Raw genomic sequence first — 18938 nt, forward strand, 5'->3', positions numbered from 1 at the left:
TTAGCCTGATTTATTTCAGACCGATTGCAATTAGCACTAAATAGTGAAAGCTTATTGTAAATAGCCTTGTTAATGATTTGTTACTATAAGCTTAATTTCTTCTTCTAAAGTGACAATGAGCTTATCAAATTCTGTGAAGAAAGTGAGTCTTCCAACATTTTTTATTTGTTTAAGAGCATATAAACTTATAATCAGCCTAGAAGAATGAAGCAGATTTGAAAATACTTAAGATTTTTTCCAATCAACCTTTTTGCAAAATGTCAGCGAAATTTAAAAAACGCCAGATTTTTCCTATTGGCCAACGACACATATACATTTTGATCATTTTCCTGCTTGAAAACGCGTAAATTCCAAATTTATATGTTGTATATAATCCAAAATTGAATAAAAAAATCTAAAAACAAACGCGAATAAATGCTTTTTGTTTGATAGGAAAGAAATCTATTAAATATCGCTTTTTAAAATTCAATACGTTGTCGAATAACTGTAATAAAAAACCTTAACGTTTACTTCCGGGCGAAGAATAAAACGCACCACAGACGAAGACATTTCTATTTCATCGAACTTTAAGAGGAGAAATCAAATCACCATAACACGTGAAACGAATGCCCGAGAATTCGATTTTTTTTTTCTTTTCAAGAAACAAACAATTCTGCGACAACCACAAAAGAAGAGATATTTCAAGTTTCAACGTGTTTTAGTATTCGTACATCGTCTTCCACCTCTTCAACTATCGAAGCTTAGAATTTTTTCTCATGAATTCTGTTGAAGCCTATGTCTGAATATGGCCATTTTTTTGCTGCTATAAAAAAAGTATCATATTTCTTACAAGTGCAATATATCTTATCCGTATTTCTTGGAATCGAATCGATTTATGATAGCTTAGTTTGGATTTTCGATACGATTTGAACTAGAGTTCATTTAAGAACGAGCGTAATATAAAAAAAAATCTTGTTAAATTGAAGTTTTGTGTCAGTTTTAGTATGTCTTTTGATAATGCGTCTTCAAAAGTGGTTTTAACCAATTTTTTTTCTTCTTGATAACCAGTTCTTATAAAGTGTTAGGTTCCTGCAGTGGACTGACCGTTAAGACGCGATTACCAGTAGATCACCGAAGTCAAGCATCACTGGCTGCGGTCATTGTGCGGGTGGGTGGCCACTTGGATCAGTTTGCGTAGGGACTGAGGGTGTGCGGTATGGTTCCTCGTTAAACTGTTCTGCAGTAAAGTGCTTCGCGTGCAGGTCGTTGGGCTACCGAAGCGGGGGTGCCATCCCCTCTGCAGAGGATCTAAATTGTGATGGCACGTTTTCGGATCATCCTAAGGGATGTTTCCCAGACCGTCTCCAATAGCCCATTGTGCCGCTCTAGTGTGAGGTAAATGAACTACAACAACAATACAGTGTAAGCTGTATGCATATTAACATATGAAAAGCAGAAAGTGACTGTCTTTCCCATAAATCGCTTAACTTTTTTATTGATTTTTATATACTTCGTTTAACTTCCACAAACTTGTTGATGGAATAACTGTATTTTGTTTTGCAACTGACGCTGAACAACAGACCCATTTTTGGGTTTACAACTATCAAAGTTTAACTCCGTTATTTGAGCCCAACCCAAAAGACAAGGGAACTCCTGGATCAAACATTGGGACAAATTGACTGACGAATCACTGTAAATAGAGAGTGCCCCTTTTGTCCTCCAATCAAACTTCGACATGGTTGATTTTTGTAATTTTTAGTTGAATAGTTTCTGAGATATCGAATTTTAAATCTACGACTTCTTTAAAACCTATTTTCTTGGAACTATTCGATTGGTTTTGTTCAAATTATGTGTTTTGGCATATACAATTACATTCTTTAAAATGATGAAAAAATTTGCATACCTTAAAATGCAAAATGTTTTCGGGTATTATTAAATACAATACTATAAATATTAAATAGTTGTTAAAAATAATTTTTTTGCTTAGATTTATTTTTGGATAAACGGATTTTATGCTCAAAAATTTTTTAATTTAATTAAGAAATTCTCGAGATATGACGAAATACTGATGCATATTTCAGACCGCCCTCTGGAAATACAAAGCAGGAAAAAAATATATGTTTTTTCAAAAAAAGTACGTTTTTGTGTTTTGCGAGTTTTAAAATATCGCCAAAACTAATTGGCATATTTGAGGTCAACCCTAGAACCACTAGAAGATTGAGTCCTAGTACTTGAAGATCCTGTTTTTCTAAAAAATTCCAAAAGTTATTCAAGGTGATTTGGGTTTTTTTTACACTGCACATCAGCAAATAAATTACAGTTGATTTAATACTAGACACATCCTTTTAATTTATCTAAATTGTAAACAAAACTGCTAATTTAATTAATGTGTATCTAATATTTCCCATTCAATTAATATGTATCGTATCCATTTAGTTTTCCATGCATTAAAATGCATCTAAGTTAATCAAACATTCTTTTTTTCTCCTTCATTTATTAGGTATGAACTTATTTTCACTCATTTTCACTTCCATCTAAATTTATTTATTTAACGAAGCTAATTGAAGGAAGAAAAAAAGGAATTCTTAAAAGAATTTCTATTTCAGTTATCGTTTGCAGTAAAATAATTTTTTTTTTGTCAAACTTAAATGAAAAAAAAGAAAGAAATTGCCTCATTAAACTAAAGCTCATTGCCATCAATTATGATTGTGCATGAGCAGTAACTACGAGCCAATTATTTTTCAAAACTAACTCAAACGAATTGAAATAATTAAAAAAAAAGTTACTTTTTAACGATAAATTTCTCATAAATTAATTGAAAGAAGCCGACGGCGTCGATTAAACAAAAACACCATCAGCATCAAAGTCAAGCTGAATAATTTTTCTCCTTTTTTTCCCTTAATTCTTCCGTTTTCAACAGTGCATACTATTCTTGATGCTGCGAAAATTGCATTAATAAAAGCCCTCATATATGCACCAAAGCAAATGCAATAATTGGATGAGGAGTTGGAGCAAGCTGTTATCCGATTACTAAGCCTTAATTTGCTTTCGGCGCCGCGTAACTCTCAGCTTGGCATTCTTTTCCGAATGATAAGCTGGGAGTAATTGTGAACACTTAATGACATTTTGAACATCAGTACCAGACGAAAACGTCATTCATTTCTTAGTATGCTTGCAGTGGTCCCTTTCTTTCAATTCTCTTAGAGTTTATCCATCAACAATTACTGTTCATTTTGTTGATAAAAATGAGAGCGGAAGTTTATTCCGCTATGAAATATGTGCTCTGGGAGCTATAAAGCAGCGTAATTTGAGTAGCGTGTTCGTTAACTTATGTTGTAGCGTTGCAGTTTTCCAGTAAAATAATTTGATGAATGAAAACAGGGAAATAAAGTATTCCATAAAATTGAAAGCACTCGTGACCCAAATTGTTGCTAGAATACTGTTAATCACAATTTGTAAAAATATATGCTGAGTTCCGTTTTGATAAATCTAACAGCAGATAGCCTCAGAATATATAGCAACATCAGGAAACGATCAAACATTGTTTCCCATAAAAAATTTTGCTAAGAAATTAATTCTATACTTTTAACAGTTTTCTAGCGTCAATCCTCTGACTCAAATGGTACACCGGTGTCCATTTTATATATTTTTTATCTGACGCTCTAATTGTAAGCAAAAATATATTTTCGTATTTCTTATTATTAAAAAAAAGTCTAATAGTTACCAAAAAAATCTGCTAGATTCTTAGATATTTGTACGAAAATAAAAAATCCGTAAAAGTAGTTTGAAAAAAAAAAAAACATTTTTTTCTTTCATATTCAAATATAATTTTGTAAATTAGCAATAATTTTGTATATTAAAGGAATTTTAATCATGAATAAGTGTTTCTTTTAGATCGAAATAAATGCAAATAAGTGCAAATTTGAAAAATTATTGCTTTGAGGTCAGCCGCGTTTGGAAGAAATTACTTTTAACCCAGAAAAAAAACTGTGTTTCGTGCTGTATTTCATAACTATAAATTAATAAAATGCTAAATAGAGTATTTTTAACTTATTTTTATTAAAATTAAAACAAAATAATGAAAAATGTATGAAAAATAAGTTTAATAAATATTCTGCATCAAAAGGTTAAGGACAGATCCCAAAATACCAAACATTTTTAGAAAGCCATTTGTCACGTTCTTCTTCACCCATTCAAATAACTTAAAGTGACAAAATATGGAAATACTTTTACTTCGATCTGCTACATATTATATCTGTAACGAATGAAGTATAAGTAATAGAACTTAGCTTTCAATTTATTGGAAGAGTTGCTGGAAAAATGTCTTTTCCCATTGGTTGAAATGTAACTTAGAAACTATTCTTCGCTAGTGTTTTCATTATCGAACTTTTTTTTAAAAGTATTATCTACAATACTAACTAGAATCTCAGTGTTTTTTTAAGCATAACCTAAATCATAATAATTATAATACAGTTTATTTGTATTTTTGACTTAAAGAAAATCCTTTTTGTGTTGAATTAATGTCGTAAGTCCAGAGGAAGCGCAAGAAAAGGCGTACAATTAAAAGGAAAAAGCAGGATTTTAAAGCGAAAAATCTAAAATTCAAGTAGAAAGAAAAAAAAATTTTTTTTTGTGAATAATTATTGCTCTTAGCAATATTTTAATTTAAGCAAAATAGTTATAAATATTTTGCTTTAGTTAATCAGAACTAAGCAAAATATTTATAACTATATTAGCAAATAGTTATAAACATTTTGCTTGGTTCTGAAATTAAACCTCATTTTTACATTAAAATTTTTAAAAAAAATAATGATTCATTTATAAACATAATTTATTTCCTTCTTTTAAATTTTAAATCGTTTGTTATTTTAATAATAATGTATTTTTTAAAACTTAATTATATAAACAAAATTTTACTTTTTTTGGAAAAGATAGCGATATTAAAATCAGTGAAACGTTAATACCCTTTTTTAAATGTTCGTGCAAATAAATAAACAGTAGAAAGTTTTTTTGAAAAAATATGTTACACTATTTACTATTCATTCATCCATTTTAGTTAGAAAAAAATTCTTAAGATTTAAAGGATAATGAAACCCATTATCATAAATTATAAAAATGGCTTTTAATTTTCAATATTTTTTCTTAAACATATGGATAAAAACCTACTTTACATACTTTTATTGTGCACAAAAATTAATCAGAAAAATAAATTAAATTAGAAATAGCCTTGAGACGAAAAAAATATAATAATACAAGCGTTTTTAATTTATCAAAAGTTACAAGATTATTTTTTTTTTTAATTGAAAAACCTTTTTTCCTAATATATTGCCTTAAATTGATTTAGTATATAAAAAAACAGACTTTAAGCCAATTTTATTTCTGTTTGTTATATTTTTAGCAAAAACGTTGCAGTAAGAACAAAAAAAAGTGGCAAGAATATATTGCCCTTCTAATTCCATAATCCAAGAACTGAATTTTTTTTCTTTTGCTCTCTTCCTCCTTGTAATAGAATATCAGTAACAAGTATCATTCTTTACAAGACAGATGCTCCAGTGTCTAATCCACAATTAGTACCTCTTGTCACGTTTCTTGTTCTTGCATGTTTGTCTAAAGAATAAAAATAAAGATTGTTACCGAGCTAGAGTACAGAAATAAAAAGTACCATCTGCTTTTGGGACTTAGCAAAGTTCGGTTAGGGTATGATGGATTAATTTCCAAAATAGATTGCTAATCTAGATTGATTTTGTTTAACATGCAACATAAGTTTTTTGGAAGTTCGGAATTTCTTTGATTAGGTAGTTGCATAATTTTTTTAAAACATTTTTTTGGAGATTCCTGATAGATTTTATCTTTAAAGTGTTAGCTAAAATTTGTTTTAAAAAGTTTTAAATAGATAAGAGGCACATTATAATTTGTAATGGATAGTTTGTCTAAATGGTCAACTCTCTTTCTCTCTCTCTAACCAAAACACAAATAGCACCCTCTGTCAAAAATTTCGAAGATATTCTTAAGTAGAGATAAAGACTTAGAAATGTAAACCTCTCTGTAACTTTTCTGTTTATTTTGTAATTGTCATGTGAGTAAGTTTTGAGAAATTATTAAAATTCTTTATCCTTAACTGTTTTTTTCGACCCTTAATTTAATCAATCATCATAAAACAGCTCTGTAACTTTTCTGTGTTTTTTTCTAATTGTCATGTGGGTAAATTTTAAGAAATTATTAAAATTCTTTACCCTAAACTGCTTCTTTCGATAGCGAATCATTATAAATTTATATTTGTTGAGCACATACTAAACAAAGTTAGGAACAGTTATTTAAAGTTAAAAGTTTCTCTCACTACAAAATAAAATTAAGGGATTTTTTTCTTAAAGTTTTCTTTTAGTTAGCTTTTTTGAGAGTGTTTCCCAAAATCCGTTTTAAATAACATAGAGAACATAAAATTTTAATACTTCAGACAGATATTTATGGAAAACTTGTATCTTCCAGAAATTTCTTTAAAAAAAGTACTTTTTTTTAATGAAAATATATATTTACCAAACCTTTGACGGGATATTTATATTTTCTTACATAATTTATTTATGCACATATTGATGATAAGGTAATTATTAGTTTTTGTTTTCAGTTGAAATTTTTAACGAAACACTTTCTTATTTTGACATGAAACATTCGCACTGTTTGATTATGTTTATATGCTTAAAACCTATATTTGAAAATAAACTTCAACAATAAACTTGAAATACAGAAAGTAAAATAAACATCGAACCTTCTGTATTGCAAAGCATACCTCTAAAAACACCTTGAAGATTATTTGTTTCAAGTTTTTAAAAACCGTTGAAACATCTCTCATTTCGGCATAAAACCATCGCTTTTTTTTATATATAAACCCGAACTATTCCCGAATGAGTTAAGATTCATTGAACTGTGCACCAGGTAACACCTCACTTTGATTACAGACAAAGAAACGGCTCTTTTTCAGTATGAAAATGGCGCCAAATAACTATCGATTATTTTTCATTAATTACTTCTACGCAGGTTGCTTCGAGACACGCTGAACCCTTACATCATTTACTCGTTTTCAAAAACGGAAGAGTCTTTTTATCTTTTAGAAGCCAAAAGGGATTTTTAAGTGGTCTTCCCAGTTTTCAAAGACATCGTTACCTTGTTTTTAATAAAAGTAGCTTCGTTTTTATATTTTTTTTCCTCCTGTCCTGAGTGGCATAAAGACTGAGAAAATTGTCGATTGCATGGCGAGCTAAAAGCTATCGATTCCAGAAACGAAGAGTTCCTCTTTTTCTTTTCCTTTTTCCGGGAATTTTGAAAGGACTTTTGTTAATTGATTCCTTCTATCGCCCTCTGCTCTAGGAATCTTTTCAATCGGAAAGGTAGCATTTTATTATACACTCTTAAACTCCGTAACAGATTCTTATAAAATAAATATTTGATGGCAGTTTTGGGAGGGAATTGATATGTTTTAATTGGATACGACAAACAAGCGTGAAATGGTGTTTAAGAGTCTAAATAAAAAATATTTCAAGAATTCGAATTAAGCTGAAATTCGCTTTGAAATTATTGTAGTTTTGTCGTTTGTTGCGGCGCAGTTTTGCAAATATTTGATTTTAATTACAATTTGTAAATAGTTATTTAGAATTTGATTGAAATTTTTCTTTTTCGTTTATGAGCGCTGCTTCACTTTTATAAGAGTTAAATTTTTCGTAAATTTAAGTTGAACTAAATTGGATTGTTATTTTCAAAGTCAATATATATAATCGTTTTTGGAAAGAAATTTCGAATTTGCAAATTCAATTCAGGAAGTGAATTAAATATTTCATTCAATTAAGTAGTACCTTGGAAATTTACATGGAGAGAAATCCGGAGAAAAATCTTACATTTAATTTTAAACTTCACTTGTGGCTTTTGCTTACATCGCTGCTTAATGTAATAAGTGTTTGAATTTAAATGAAAGTTTTGATCTTCTGCAAAACGAAATAAATATGAGTCCAAGTTTTTAAGTACCGAAACAAGTAACTTTAGAAAACTTTGATTATTTCATCATGATTAAAATATTTTTATCGTTCCATGATTAAACATTTGCTAAAAATAAAGTCAATTTGTCTTTCCTTTGTCATTTTTCCAACAACGAGATCGCTCCCAAATATCAAGTGGGACAAACACTTCTCATATATTAGTTTATTATTTGAGAAAGAGGCAAATAAAAAAATAACTAATGAATGAAAGTTTAAATCAGTAGCACGGAAATAAAACACGTTATCCATAACGTGTTTTGTTGAACATCCGTAATTGATAACGTTTGTCCTCTGTTTTTTTTCGGATAAGGAGGAGAATGTGCAATAATGGCAATTTTAAGAATAACATAATTTTTTTATGAAAGAAATACAGTTAAATATTTCGAAAAAATTTAAAATGAAAGAAAAAAACACTTATAAGCAATTAGTCTAAGAAAAATGCAAACCCTTTTTTTTTGTTAATTTAATTCTAAAGTTAAAATTAAAAGAAATAATATGAATCTTTTCAACAAAAAAAATTTGCTTATTTCAATGTTGTGAAATACTAGTTATACGAAAATAATGTTAAGATATTTTTTTAATAATTTTGGAAGCTCGTACAACTTTTAAGTTATTTAATCATTATATACTTTATTTAATTATTTTTTGGGTTGTACATTCCATGTCAATCAGTTAGAGTCCTAACCATGAATATGAACCTACGGTGTTTTAAAAGAGATGATACATTTCCTAACGTAAAGTGAACCTGGGGGGGGGGGGGNGAACGGGGGGGGGGGGGAGCAAAGCAACACCTCCTAGAAGAGAGAAGGCCTCCTCACAGATCAATTTAGTAGTCCGACGTAAAGGACATAAACTGCGCAGTGAAGAGTAAACAAGAAAGATGTCACTGCATTCGGGATACTAAACTTTACAGTGAGGAAAAATATGAATTATGTCGCTACGTACAGAGTAATAAAGGGTCAGATTTCTCGTTCGTGGTAAGCCGTGCGGAGGTCTTCTCTCTTCTAGAGGGTATAGTGAGGAGAGCTTTTGAACTAGATGTTTTTAACCATGACTTATCAGCCAAATTCCACCAGTTAGTTTTGAGGACTGAACAAGCCTTCTCTATTACATCTTTTCACCGAAGTTTAGATCGTCTTTTTCTTCTTCTTTTTTACTTCTACCAGCTATTTCAATTTCTTATATGTTGCAGTCATCCATACGGATAGCATGTCCAACCTAAATAAGGCAATATATTTTAATGTAATAAACAACAGTTTTTTTAATGCAATAGTCTACAAAATAATTTACATTTGTCCATTTAAATCAAAAAAGCGTCTTCTTCACATTAAGATATATAAATTATATAATTGCGTGTACATTCAACAATTCATTATGTGTTTACTTCAACTGCAGTAATAACTCTGTGTAGCATAATCAGATTTGGTGCTTGTGTATGTAATAACAGGACCACATCCCTGTTATCATTGGTTACAATTAGCTTAATTAATTCAGTCGTGAACCAATTATTCCTTCATTAGTTTTATTTACGGGTAAACTGATGGCTATAACATTTCACATCCACTCTCCACAAGGGAGGGGGTGGACAAAACTCCGGATGGTTCCGGCAGATCTTACATAGAACACATCATACAGCAAGAGTCATGCGAAAACAATCGCTCCCGCATTAAATACTATCACAAAACGAGGTAAAAAGGCTCAGTCTTTGCATTCCTTGTATCCTTACACATTAAGGAAAATCTTTTAATGCTTCCTAATATGGAAGTGAAAGAGGGAAAGATTCTAAAAATAACTCCTTTGAAATATAAATCTAATTATTATTCATTGGTATGTTTTCAGCCTTGAAGTCCCAAAATAGAATATATCTACACCTATTCTTTACCAAAGACATTTTATGAAAAAGAGTTTGAATGCTTTTATTAATACAAAAGTATTTATAATTTTTGTATTACATGCATATTACTACAAAATTGATACTATCACTAAACATATAATGGATATCTCATGTTTGATACTATCAACATACATAATATATATTGAAAGAAATCCGGTTTAAAATGTATAAAAAGTCATCTACTGAATTTTACAAGCGCAAAGACTTGAACCATTCTTACCATTCCAATGGAAGTTCTCCATCGTTCTCTTCCTATACCATTTATTTATCTCTCTTCGCCCGTTAGGTTCTGGAAACTAACTTTTTAAATTACATTTCGGTAATCAACTGTCCGTTCTTTTCCAGGCTTTGACAACATTGAATGCTGGATAAAAATAAAACTGAAAAAACTGAATGTTTATTCGATTCGCCTTTACTTTCTATCCTTTTTTTTCCCTTCTTCTTTTTTGATAATTGCGGCAGAAAAGTTTGATTTTTTTTTCCTCTTCTTTTCATTCCAAAAGCTCTTCTTCTGTAAAAGATTTGGTATTTCATGTAGCGCGACGAGCACACATATATATCTATATATAGATATTTCGGTCAATTTTCTTAATTATCTTTTCTGCCGCCTTTTTGTGAAGGGGGTGAGGGAGAGGAGTTTGAGAGGGATGATACAAAAGACAAACACGAGGAGAGGATTAGTTGGATTGGAAGTGAAGTGAAATCAGTTCATATCTTCAAGTGGCTTCGATTATTTTTTATTTCGGGATGGGATTTTTGTTCGTTCCAAGTTCTATCCGTATTGAGGTGTGCTGTCGTTTTGGAAGGGTTTTCCAAGCGATTCTTAATAAGTATTTTGTTCCTTATACATTCTATTACTTTTCAAAGCTATTTGCTTTTCCTTTAATATCATGCTTGAAACTTTATCATAGTTCGTTTAAACTTCTGTACTTGTTTATTTCCAAACGTAGGGAGAACGGACATTGTTTAGAAGAAAAGGTACAAAAAATAAAGATGCATTGTATAGTGTGCCAAAAAAATGATCACTGAATAACTCTTGATCTAATGATCGAATTTTCAGGTTCTAGGATTCAATCTTAAGGAGGTGATTTCAAATAAGCTAATTATTTAATGCCATGATATTTTAAGTCACGAAATCAGACACAAAAACATACTTTCTCTGAATAAACATATCTTTCATTAGACGAATTCAGATTTCTGACCCCCGAATATATAAGGAGTAGCCGTAATCTGGGAAATATGTTCCCCGTAGTTTGGTCAGGAAAACAGTTCTAAGTTTTGAACCCTTAATGCTAACTTTTCTTTTATGCATATTTCACCATATCTTGAGAAGTTTTTGTGGGAATTGAAAAATTTCGCACAAAATTATGAAATTTGTTTTTCTGAAGATAATTTCATGCAAAAATAAATTTTAGTTGACACTTATTATATTTATTATTTTTTAATATTTCTTTTAATAATACTCGAAAGAATTTTGAATTGTTAGGTGTGCAATTTTTTACATCATTTTAAAGTATTTAATTTTGCATGGCAAAATACTAAAATTTAAACGAAATCCTGAGAAAAGGATGTACTATAATATAATACAATGTTCATATACAATAGTTCCTAAGAAATATGAATATAGAATAAAAAATAGGATACAATACAGAATGGATATACGCTAATACAATAATTCCTGAGAAATGAGATTTTTAAAAAGCTGTATATTTGAAATTCGAATTCTCAGTAACTGTTCAACAGATTTCCCTCTACTTTTGTATTTTTCCATGTGAAACAAAATAATAAAAAATAATAAATATTTACAAATTTTTTGCGTGAAATTATCTAGAAAAACAAATGTTATAATTGAGCTCAAAAATTTTTAAATTCACTAAAAAAATTTCTCCAGATGAAGCGAAATACGTAAACAAATAAAATTTAATATTAGAGAGCCCACACATTAGATCGCTACTGTGACCAAAGAATGGGGATCATATTTCCCAGATTGCGGTTGTCCCCTATATTTTGGGGCTCAGAAATTTAAATCCGTCGGAAAAAATATATGTTTATTCAGAGGAAGTACGCTTCTGTGTCTACTTTTGTAACTTAAAATATCGTCTGCACTGATTAATTAGCATATTTGAAGTCACCCCCTCGAATCATTAAGATGTGGAAGATCCAATGATTAGATTAAAAGTTATTCAGAGTGGTCCGTTTTTTTTATCGCTCTGTTCATTTTAAAATAGTAAATTAGAATTTAATATCTTCCTGAGTAATCCGAAAAAACAATAACATTTATTAAGAATTAACAAAAATTACTGTTTATGTTTTTTTTTCCAATGCCCACCTGGGGAATGACATTTCGTCATACAGGCATCTGAAGGGCAGATTTGTTGGTACTCTCTTTCAGTGGCACCCTATTAGGTGGGCCAAAGTTGCTCCCACAGTAAGGACAGGTAGTTCAGAGAATGAAAGAACATTCATGCCTTGAACGGGATTCGAACCCAGAACCTTTCTGATGCAAGATTAGTTTCCTGACCCCTGCACAGTCCGGTCGGCATCATTATTTATGTCATTACTTAAATTTGCAATACAGAAATTAAATCACAATTTTTAAAACAATTTTTATATTTCTTATGGAGATTTATTGTTATTTTCATAATGAGGGTTATTCCCTGCCAGGTATTAAGTGCCGCCAACAGAAATCGCCAAAGAGTCACTGCCCGATACTCGACAAAACTTGGCTGCCATTTGAACGTAGTTACCGGTATGTAATATTCGCAAGAAAATAATTAATGGAAAAATTATTACTTTTTATAAATTATCTAAAATAAAATGTATTATTTTGATAAAACTCCCATATTTTGAGAAATTTGCTTAAGGTAAAACAAACAAATGAAAAATTTTATAAAATGTTCCAATAAAATGAAAAATAATACCACCGATAAAATGAAAAAAGTTGCTGTCAGGTTTGAGAAAAAAAATTTATGTTTAATGGCAGATGTTAAATCTCATCTCAAAATAAACTTACTTGAAGAGTTCTCTTCTTTAATTTTTAAGAAATGCAACATTCTGCGCTATAACGCAATTTTGTAATAAAATCCATTTTTAAAATGAAAATAAAAGCTGCAATGCATGTAAAATCCATCCGAATAGGAAGAAAAAAAAGTATGTCAGAAAGAAAACTAAACAGCATTTTTTTTTCATGTTTATTTTGAACAACTTCCATCGCAAATGGATGAGACGAGCGGAAATAGACGGACGGTGGCTATCACGGACATTTTCGTCTTCCTCTTTCCGTTTTTTCTTCCTTTTTTTTTGGAAGTAAAGATGAAATCGATACGGCTTCCTTCACAACGAAAGAAAGAACATGGAAGTTCTCTCTGTTTGATTGGTCAGTCTACAGTCAAATCGCAGTGGACAACTGGACACAATGACCATGAGAAAAGATGTTTGCATGAGACGGAACTAAGAAAATTTTTTACAGACTTTTGAGGTGAAATGGTGTAAACTTCACTTTTTGTATAAAACTGCCTAGTTCAGCAATTTTTTTTAAAAATGTTCAAGCATTTTGTTTATTTTGAAATTCGGATGTCATCTTTATTTGCTTTTTTCATTTAAGGAATGACAAAAGCAAGAATTGTAAATCGAGCTCTTGAACTTTTTTTAAAACTTTCTATTCAAGATAAGTAGACAAGGATAAAACTCAGAGAAAAAAAAATTTTAAACTGAAATTTATTTTTTAAAGTAATTAATTAATTAAAATATGGTCAGTTGGATAATGATTAATCCTTTCAGATTATTATTTAATCTTCATTATTATAGACTGACCAAAATATGATAGGGTATAATTTGTAATATATTGACAAAAAAAGCCCCCCCCCAAACAAAAACGCTTGAATAAAGCACAAATTAAAGAAAGTACTTTCATTTGTGCATTATTCACATTCTTTTTTTTTCTTAGCTTCATTATAGACTAGTTGAATACCCGTTCTTCGTATGGGTTGAAAAAATAAATCCTCAATAGATCCTATTGAATACTATTGGTCAACACTATTGATCAACCTATTGAACAACACTATGGATTCATGCAAAAAACTAAAAGACATATACTGACGTAATTAATTACGATTAATTGCCCTTTCCAGTGGTTTTACGTTATTATTTTAAGGGGAACATGTTTTTTGAATTTCATTCTATCAAAATTAAGATTAAGTGCTTTTAGAACCATCTGGCATAATGTATTTGTTCGAGACCAACTTATTATATTCGAAATTTACTATAATCAAGTAATTTTTTCCCCTCTCTCACCCTTTCAGAGCGAGAGAGGGGGTATAAGGAAACTAGCAGCTAGCTAGCAGTTCGCTAATATTATAAAATATTTTTTTTATATAGTAGTTAGCCGTCGTTGAGCAGCTGACCCAATATTTGAGTTTACGATTACCAATGCTTAACTTCGTAGCCTTGTAATTTTAAACCCAATCCAGAAGACAAGGGAACTCCTGGATCAAGTATTGGGAGAAATTTACCTTCGTGGAAAGCTCCATTTTCGTTACAGGGAAAGGAAAACCACAGAAACATCCTACGACTTGTCTGACAGCAAGGGGGCTCTAACCCATGTTCCATCTACTAATAAGAATATTTTACGTCAGCACTGTTCAGAATTGCTGATATGTATCAATATGGACTGGATATTAGAATTTGTATGCCTTAAAATTGCATGGATTTTAATGAGATATAAGTTAAATGTAACGATGTAATGCACTGTTTAACTGTGTAGCGGTGCTATGAAATACATCACATCACGTGATGGACTTAATCCATAAGAACTATGCAAAATAGTTCAGAAATGGTTCTGTTCCTGTAGCGATGAAATGAAGTAACTCTTACCATATACGCTCAGTCAGCATGTTTCAAGTGCATCAAAAATAGGCACCCATTTTAAAAACTTGACAGACATGAATGTAACGAAGCAAAAATGATTTGAAAGGAAAGTGTAAAGTGGTCGACAAAAAAATGGAAAAATAAGGGTAAGAAACAATAACTATAAAAACCACAGAAGAAGAGAGAAAAAAAAAGATTAGAAATTTAGAAACTACTAATTAGTCCAAATCTATTCTGGATTATTGCATTTTTTCATTACTTGCTTTTAGTGAAAGCTATTTGGAGTGAGTAATTACATCGGGAATAAATATAACGAATGGCAATTAAGCAAAAGTATATTTTTTAATACCTTATAAATAAATTCTATGCTCAATATTTACATGATAAAAAAATAGAGCTTGTTTAATATCTGCTTCATATCTATATTTAATGCATATTAATCCTATCTGTATCGAATATTGCTGTTTAAGAATACTTTGAACTTTTTTTTTTTAATTTTGTGAATTAGTTACCTACTTCAATTTACTGCAAAAATTTCTAAAAATAAACTTTGCGAATTAGCAACAACTTTTTTATTCCAAATCAAGATTACATTTAAATAATTTATAAAAAAAAAATGCGTTAGGAATTAATTGTTTACTTTTGAATTTACTTGCACCATTTTCATTTGAAGTCTGTGAGACGCATACCATGTTTGGTCTGTATTCTGAGAAGATGGGAAAGATTATTTATGTATTATGGACATAACAATTGCGCATGCTCAAACGATGAAAGGGTGATCCTCCATAAAACTGACATGAAAGAAAGATGTCCTGGCGGTTAAAAAGGGAAGAATGGAGAAAAATTGTCCAAGCTCCTTTTTCAAGATTAAAATGCTTTTCAAGAATGGCGACATCATGACTGAAATACGAACCAAGGGAAATAACATATACCAACTGTCTAAAGTAATCCCTAGGTATAAAGAGTTTCTCTCAAGACATTCTTTGAGATGGAGAAGCTGTATTAAAAGATCAGCCTTTTGAAATTTGGTTTCGATACAAAGTCTGTGCAAGAAGAGAATAACAAGCAATTGATCTTCACCCAAATCGTAGTGTCTGAGATTTTTTTTTCAAAGTTTGAGATTTTTTAAATTTTAAGAGAAACAATAATGAATTAAGGGCTAGAATTGGAAAACGACCTAAGTACTAAAAAAAAAATCGAAAATCTTTTATTTTTCATCTAAAAATGTCCTAAAGACCGAGCTAAACAGAGTGAGGAGCCCAAAGTTTGAACTCCAGTAATAATAGTTCAAAAATTTGTCAGCAGATCGCACTGGTCGAATGTGCTATGCGCAGTGAAGTGGAGAGCGTACTAAATGCCTCCAGCGTTCAGTGATAAGAATCTCGACATTTTATTCGCGTACAAGAATAACACAATAAAATTAATTCTAATAACGACAAAATTAATGATAATAATAACGAATAATTTGCGATAAAAATAACGAATAATTTACGATAAAAATAACGAATAATTTACGATAAAATAACGAATAATTTACGATAAAAATAACGAATAATTTACGATAAAATACCGAATAATTTACGATAAAAATAACGAATAATTTAGGATAAAAATAGCGAATAATTTACGATAAAAATGACGAATAATTTACGATAAAAATAGGAATAATCTTAGGAAGGTATTTAAAAACTAAACATGGGGAAGTTAGGTTGATATGTAAGGTGTTGTTGGATACGAACCTGATAGAGGGAAATGGAGAACGCCATAAGTACTAGATGCGAGTGTTTTTCGGGTTTAGGTCGTTTTCCATTTGTAGTCCTCAAATATAGAAAGACAGATTTCCCCATACAGTTGTACCCATTAATTTTGAAATACTCTGTGTATTCTTAAATATATTTACCTACTTCCAAATAACTGACTTTGGAAACATAAAACCGAATCCCAGACAAACGTAAAAGTAGAATAATGTTAATTGCCCACCCAAAGAACAATTCAAAACCTAATATGACAATAATCCGGAGGAAAAAAACAAGTCCTTTCCAAAAGAAATAAGCACTGAGACAAAATAATAAACTATTTTTTGGTTTCACAACCATGTCCTTTACTCGAATAATAAGCCTTTGCTTTTAATAGAAGCGTACTATGAGGTCAAATAGATACTATCTAATTTTGCTCACAGTAACTGCTCTTTGATTCTGAGAAACAATCGTCCAGAAACTATTCTTTGATTTCGAGATGGGTTGTTCACTTTATTCAAAAGTTCGTTTTGATTGAAATACTGAAGCTCTGAGCTCAATTATATCCTGCGAAATTTCTATTACATTTGTCCTTAAAAGTGAATAAATCTATGAGTAACAAAATCTGATCGAAATTTTAGGAACAGAGCAGAAACGTTTACCCTTTTTTTGAAAAGCTGATTAAGTATAGGTTCTGGTATTTCTGTTTAGTTCAAAAACATCCGATACTTATAGCCACTCGTGCTTGCAATCAATTTTAATCAAACTGAAATATCCTCAAATTTGTTACGAAAGTTTAAACTCAAAACACCCGTCAACATGAGGGTTCATTATTACTCCCAAATGACCATTCAAAATGTCTGCATCACCAATAATCTTCAAACTCAAGAATCCCAAACGAAGGAAAATCAATTCTTTTTCCACTCAGGCAAATCCATGAGGCAATTTTGTCTCTGACTTTCGAACAAACGTGTCTGGAATGTCGCTTTCTCGTGGGGAACTTTTAATGGTGCAGGACTTCTGGCGTATTTTGTAATTGCTGGGGAAACCAGTTCCCACCCTCCGGGTGTACTTAGATGGTCTGTCTCCTACACCAATTATGAAATGTGTCAGATGAGTATGTCCGAATGAGCTTTACCCCTTTCTTCACCATGCCCGTACATCCTTCTCAAAGGTAATCTCCGACAGTCCTCTTCCCACGTCGTTACATTGAGACAAGCATCTCATAACTCGATGTATTGGTAATTATTCGGAGCGAAGAATATCCCGTTTCTTGGAAAAGGAATAGTGAATGCTAATTAAGGTATTTCGGTCACCCTTGTTCATTGACTAGGGGGGAAACGTAAGCGTTGAGAAGGTTGGAAGGGGTTGGCTTGAGGATTTCGATTTCAGCAGGCGCAATTAACTGCGTATTAAGCACCCTTGAAAGAGTTCGTTAATAAGACAGAAATTTTACGGTTCTGACAGTGAAGATTTCCTGTCAGAAATAAATTTAAAATGCAATGAACTCTCTTAGTAATTGCTATTCATTTAACTGAGTTTATTCATAGTTTTTTTTCCTCCTTTGAGAGAGCGTTTATCTATAGATTCTTGAACATGTTGGTAGCGTCGCGTCTAGGACTTTTTTTCTACAAATCTATGTTGAGAGTATTGGCTTTTGCAAGTTTCATTTAATATTTTTAGTTACCGTTAAGCCATTTCATGTTTTGTTAATGCAAATTATACGACACTAGTTTTTAGATTTAATCACCCTTTGTTTTAATAGTTACGTAAACACGTGGTTATTTTAATATTGTATATTTTTGGAGAATTCAATTCTAGATTTACACCACTTAACAGTAATGCTACTGATTCTTGATACAGTAAGTGAATATAAAAATTACAATGAAATGAAAATAGGCATCGATTTGTTACATTGAGTGGGAAACGAAATAAAACTGGTATAAATTTGAAGGTATAAAAGTATCTAAAAAATTCATAATATATAAAAGCGACTAGTAGTTTGACTCTATTAATTATTTAAGTAGAATTAATTAAGAATGTATAATAATTAAATCATCACAATAAAAGCCATCATATAATATAATACCAGTCGTGTATGTCAAATTTAATTTTAAAATATAAGAATTTCAATTTAGAGTTAGTGAAAACGATTTGAATCAAAATACTTGTTTTATGAGGAAGGAGCTGCATTTTCTATTTTGGCCCAAATCTTGTGAACTGCTCAATTCTTTCAGCGAATTGAAACTTTTTTTTTTCATTTTCCATTGCGATTTTGACTATAAAGTTAATTGATTTTGTATTGGATAGTTATTGACAGTATTTTTTATGCATTTAATAGTATGTGTAGTACTATAATTTAAATACAAAGAAGATTTTGAAATAATTGCCATGCCTGCCACAGACAGGAGGAATGATATCTCGCTAGTCACATTCTCG

At 30.6% G+C, this 18938-nt stretch overlaps 1 long non-coding RNA gene across 1 annotated transcript; it reads right to left on the reverse strand.

Moving 5' to 3' along the window:
* Positions 1 to 4018: 4018 nt before the first annotated feature.
* On the reverse strand, positions 4019 to 13102 carry LOC139424978 (uncharacterized). The gene is made up of 2 exons (XR_011636125.1): positions 12911 to 13102; positions 4019 to 5586 (listed from the first exon to the last, which is right to left on the reverse strand). It is a non-coding gene; the product is annotated as an uncharacterized lncRNA (long non-coding RNA).
* Between the last annotated feature and the right edge of the window lie 5836 nt (positions 13103 to 18938).

The sequence above is a fragment of the Parasteatoda tepidariorum genome, chromosome 2 (assembly GCF_043381705.1).
Source record: "Parasteatoda tepidariorum isolate YZ-2023 chromosome 2, CAS_Ptep_4.0, whole genome shotgun sequence".
In the NCBI taxonomy this organism is placed as follows: domain Eukaryota; kingdom Metazoa; phylum Arthropoda; class Arachnida; order Araneae; family Theridiidae; genus Parasteatoda; species Parasteatoda tepidariorum.